The following is a 5,686-nucleotide window of genomic DNA, read 5'->3' on the forward strand; positions in this document are numbered from 1 at the left end:
GGATATAACCTAGAACCCCGGCACAGATGTAGCCCATGGCAGTTCAGTGCCAAGTGGGTTCCCTAGTAATAGGAACAAGGACAGTCTGACATGAACTCAGTGGCTTGCTCTATTTAATATTTAATAATATGCTAAGAAATTTTAACATAATTATATAAAAAGGTCTCTTTCAAATACAAAATAAAATGTATATTTTAAATATTAACATCTTATTAATAATGTGTGAGGTAAAGAGTCAAGTCACTACATAGTATTTCTTTATTCTTGATAATAAACTTTCTTAGCTCTCAAAAGCAATTAAATTTATTTTAAAAACAAAAAATGTCATTAAGTAAAATAAATTTGCAATACTAAGTATGGCATGTAAATCTTTAGTCTGTATAAAAAGAATTCTGTCACCCAGATTTAATGCACATTTTTCACAAATTCTGAAAATCTTAAAAATACATGTTGTTCATTGTAAGAATTCACATACTAATTGTTTTCATTGTGCTTAGTTGTTAACATTGAGAAGCTTAGTGTGATAAAATAATATTCTGTCAGGGTGACACTCCATACAGAAGATTAACTTCTTTTCCAAACAGCCATCATTTTCTGGCCTATTTCTCTTTCACGTCATTTCCTTTTACTTGTCCAAAGTTTTCTCATGGCATTTTTCATCTTTGCATTTCTCAGAGTATATATGAGGGCATTTAGCACTGGGGTGATAACAGTGTAAAATACAGTCAATGACTTCTAAATGGGTAAATAGTCTCACATACATGTGTGTGTGTGTGTGTGTGTGTGTGTGTGTGTGTGTGTACATTTATTTTAATGGCAGCTCAGTGTCCAAGAGGGTTCCCCAGTAATAGGAACAGGAGCTGTCTCTGACATGAACTTATGGGCTGGCTCTTTGATCAACTCCACCTGATGAGGAAGCAGCCTTACCAATCCACAGAGGAAGGCAATGAAGCCAGTCCTGATGAGACTTGATAAACTAGGGTGAGATGAAAGGGGAGGAGGACTTAATCTATCATTGGCCTGGGGGAGGGTCATGAGAGAAGAAGAGGGAGGGAGAGTGGGATTGGGAGAGGCTAGGGGAAGTGGCTACAGCTGAGATGCAAAGTGAATAAACTGTAATTAATAAAAATAAAGTTAAAATACAGGGAACAAAAAGAGGACTATCATAATGATGTGGAAGCTGCAGGTGGATAAAGCTTTGCACCTCCCTTCCTGACTGAGATTCTTCAGGGAGTGAAGAATGTCCCCGTAAGAAGTTAGCAACAGCATAAAGATGACCACAGAGATTGACCCATCATTGGGAACAACTGTGAGACCAGTAACATAGGTGTCTGTGCAAGCCAACTTTAATAAGTGGTACATGATGAAGTGGTCAGTGATGTTAGGACTACAGAAAAGAAGGTTATAAAGAAGCAAAAGTTGAACTACTGCATACATGAAACCCCCCAACCCAGGCCAACTACACTAGAAGATATACACACACATTGGTTCATGATGGTCAGATAATGCAAGGGTTTGCAAATGGCCACTGGTCATAGACCATAACAACCAAAAGTTAGATATAGCACCATCATACAAATGTCTTATGAAAAGCTGGGTAATTCATAACCAAACCTTCGGCAGAGTACAAGGAATCATGGGAAAGAAGGGGAGTTAGTATGATGTGGAAAGGATAGGCACTCCACAAGGACCAAATAAATCTGGGCACAGGGTCTTTTCTGAGACTGACACTCCACCAAAGACCATGAATGGATACAACCTAGAACCTCTGCTCAGATGTGGCCCATGGTAGCTCAGTAACCAATTGGTTTCCCATAGTAAGGGGAACAAGGACTATTTCTAACTCAATGGCAGGCTCTTTGACCTCCCCACCCCTCAAGGGAGGAGCAGTCCTGTTAGGCCACAGAAGAGGACTTTGCAGCCAGTCCTGAAGATACCTGATAAAACAGGGTCAGATGAAAGAGGAAGAGGTCCTCCCCTATCAGTGGACTTGGAAAGGGGCAGGGAGGAGATGAGGGAAGGAGGGTGGGATTGGGGAGGGAATGAGGGAGCAGGATAAAGCTGTGATACAGACTTAACAAAATGTAACTAATAAGAAAAAAAAAAAAGAAAGAAAAGCTGGGTCATGCAAGTTTGAAAGGAAAATTTTTCTTCTCCTACCCTAAGTATATAATCATATTTGGTGTAACTGTGGTTGTATAAGCAGTATCCACAAATGATAAGTAGCCAACAAAGAAGTAAATGGAGGCATCTAAACTTGAGATGACCACAACAGTCACAACAATGAGTAGATTTCTGGCCAATGTCACAACACAGATGACCATGAACACAACAAATAATATTTGGACTGTGAATGAAGTCCAAGAGAACAAATTCAGTCACAGTTATTTTTTTAGGTTATTTTATGTATCCTGTATATTTTTATGTCAATAGTAAAACAAAGTATTTGAAATGAGAATGGTGACTTCATGAAATTTTAAAATAGTGTTTATTCATTCTAGAAATAAAAAAATAAAGATCATGGCTGATTTTATTCCAGAACTTATAGATAACACAAATACGAGTTTCCAGATTCAGTGGTATTACAGGCAAATTGAAAGGGAAGTAAATTAAAGATCTATAGGAAAAAGGCAAATTATGAAATAAATTAACTGTCACAACTAGCTTTTACAATTATCTGGTAGGTAATGAAAATCAGACATAAGACTAGTACAATAAGCAAAAACAGAATAAAGATGTATTAAATATATAATGTAAAATTAAAATAAGTTGATTATAAAAGGAACAAAAGCATACAAACAATTAATAAAGAAATGGCATAGAGTAAATAAATATATCTGAAGGTTAAATTTAATAAAATTTTTAAATAAATAAAATGTAAGTTTAATATGAAAAGTAATTTAAAAAATACAAACAACATGGATCAGTAAGATTAACATAGTGAAATGGCTATCCTACCAAAAGCAAGCTACAGATTCAAAGCAATTCCCATCAAAATACCAACACAATGTTTTACATACATTAAAAGAACGATTCTCAATTTCATATGAAAAAAAAACAAACAACAGAATAGCTAAAGCAATCTTGTACAACACCAGATATTCTGGAGGTATTCTCATTACGGATCTCAAGCTGTACTATAGGGCATCAGTAATAAAAACCACATGGTACTGACATAGAAAGAGACTGGGAGATCAAAAGAGTCAAACTGAAGATTCAGAAATAAACCTACACACCTATGGATACCTCAAGATCCAGCTATTCATGATTTCCTTGTTTCTAATTGCTGAGTAGTATTCCATTATGTAAATGTACCACAACTTCTGCATTCATTCCTCCTTTGAGGGACACCTGGGATATTTCCAGATTCTGGCTATTAGGAATAAAGCTGCTAAGAACTTGGTTGAGCAAAAGTCCTCATTGTATACTTGAGCATATTTTGGATATATGCATAGGAATGGTATATCTGGATCTTGAGGTAGCACTATTCCTAATTTTCTGAGAAAGCACCAGATTGATTTCCAAAGTGGTTGAACAAATTTACATTCCCACCAGCAATGGAGGAAGGTTCCACTTTCTCCATATCCTCTCCAGCAAGCAAATGATGGGAACTAGAAAAGATCAATCTGAGTGAGGTATCCTAGAAGCAGAAAGACACACACAGTATATACTCACTTATGAGTGGATATTAGACATATAATATAAGATAAACATATTAAAATCTGAATACCTAAAGAAGCTAAGCAAAAAGGAGGACCCTGGGTAAAATGATCAATTCTCATTCAGAAAGACAAATGAGATGGACATTGGAAGAGGGAGAAAAGAAGGAACAGGACAGGAGCCTACCACAGAAGGCCTCTGAAAGACTCTTCCCAGCAGGATATTAAAGCAGATGCTGAAACTCATAGCCAAACTTTGGGCAGAATGAAGGGAATCTTATAAAAGAAGGGAGAGATAGAAAGACCTGGGAGGACCAGGAACTCCACAAGGAGAGCAACAGAACCAAAAAATCTGGGTACAGGGGTCTTTTCTAAGACTGATACTCCAATCAAGAACCATGTCTGGAGATAACCTAGAACCCTTGCACAGATGTAGTTCATAGAAGCTCAATGTCCAAGAGGATTCCCTAGTAAGGGGAACAGGGACTGATTGTGACATGAACTCAGTGACTGACTCTTTGATCACCTCCCCCTGAGGGGAGGAGCAGCCTTACCAGGCCACAGAGCAAGTCAATGCAGCCAGTCCTGATAAGACCTGATAGGTTAAGGTCAGATGGAAGGGGAAGACCACTATCAGTGGACTGGGGGAGGGGCATGGGAGGAGATGAGAAAGGAAGGGTGGAATTGGGAGGGAATGAGGGAAGGGGCTACAGCTGGGATACAAAATGAATAAACTGTAATTAATAAAGAAAATAAAAAATTTAAAAAAGATTCAGCTATTCCACTCCTTGGCATATACCCAAAAGATGTCCCACGATTCAGTAACAACATTTGCTCAACCATGTTCGTAGCAGCACTATTCATAATAGACAGAATCTGGAAACAACCTAGATGTTCCTCAATGGAGGAATGGATACAGAAAGTGTGGTACCTTTACACAAGAGAATACTACTCGGCAAGTAAAAACAGGGAAATCATGAATTTGCAGACAAATGGTGGGAACTAGAAAATATCATCCTTAGTGAGGTAACCCAGGATGATATATACTCACTATAAGTGGATATTAGCAATATAATATAGGATAAACATACAAAACTCAAAAGCCTTAAAGAAGAGAACAATGCAGCCAGTCCTGATGAGACCTAATGGGCTAGGATCAGATGGAAGAGGAGGAGGACTTCTGATATCAGTGGACTGGGGGAAGGGCATGGAGGAGAAGAGAGAGGAAGGGTGGGATTGGGAGGGGAGGGGGAAGGAGCTACAGTTAGGATAGAAAGTGAATAAATTGTAATAAATAATAATTTTAAATAAAAAATAAGAAAATGAAGAAATAAAAAATAAGCTAAAAAACAAGGACGACCCTAGAAAAGATGCTTAATCCTCATTCAGAAGGGCAAACAGGATAGACATCAGAAGTAGAAGACAAGCAATAGGACAGGAACCTTCCACAGAGGACCTCTGAATGACTCTACCCACCAAGGGTATCAAACGAAGTACTGAGACTCATAGCCAAACTTTGGACAGAGTCCCAGAATCCTTATGGAAGAAGAGGGAGAAAGAAATACATGGAAGGGACAAGAACGCCAGAAGAAGAAAAACAGAGCAAAAAGCCTGGTCCCAGGGGTGCCAGTAGAGACAGATACTCCAACTAAGGACCACACGTGGAGAGGATCTAGACCCTCTGTTCCAAGGAAGCTCATTGGCTACTCAGTTTCCAAGTGGGTTCCCTAGTAAGGGATACAAGGGCTGTCTCTGACATGAATTCGGTGGCCAGCTCTTTGATCATCTCCCCGTGGAGGTGCATCCATGCCAAGCCTTGGTGAGGCCTGATAAGCTAAGATCAGATAGAAGGGGAGGAGGACCTCCCCTATCAAGGGACTATGGAAAGGGCATACGGGGAGAAGAGGGAGCGTCAATGGGACTAGAAGGAAACAAGGGAGGGGGAATACAAAGTGAATGAATTCTAATATATCAATACATAAAAAATAGATAAAATTTTTAATTTTAGCTTTTATTATTTTTATATT

General features: G+C 38.5%; 1 pseudogene; it reads right to left on the reverse strand.

The window, feature by feature from the left end:
- Positions 1–1,134: 1,134 nt before the first annotated feature.
- Positions 1,135–4,502, reverse strand: LOC132652853 (olfactory receptor 4A47-like; annotated as a pseudogene).
- Between the last annotated feature and the right edge of the window lie 1,184 nt (positions 4,503–5,686).

Source organism: Meriones unguiculatus, chromosome 3, assembly GCF_030254825.1.
Source record: "Meriones unguiculatus strain TT.TT164.6M chromosome 3, Bangor_MerUng_6.1, whole genome shotgun sequence".
Taxonomy (NCBI): Eukaryota; Metazoa; Chordata; class Mammalia; order Rodentia; family Muridae; genus Meriones; species Meriones unguiculatus.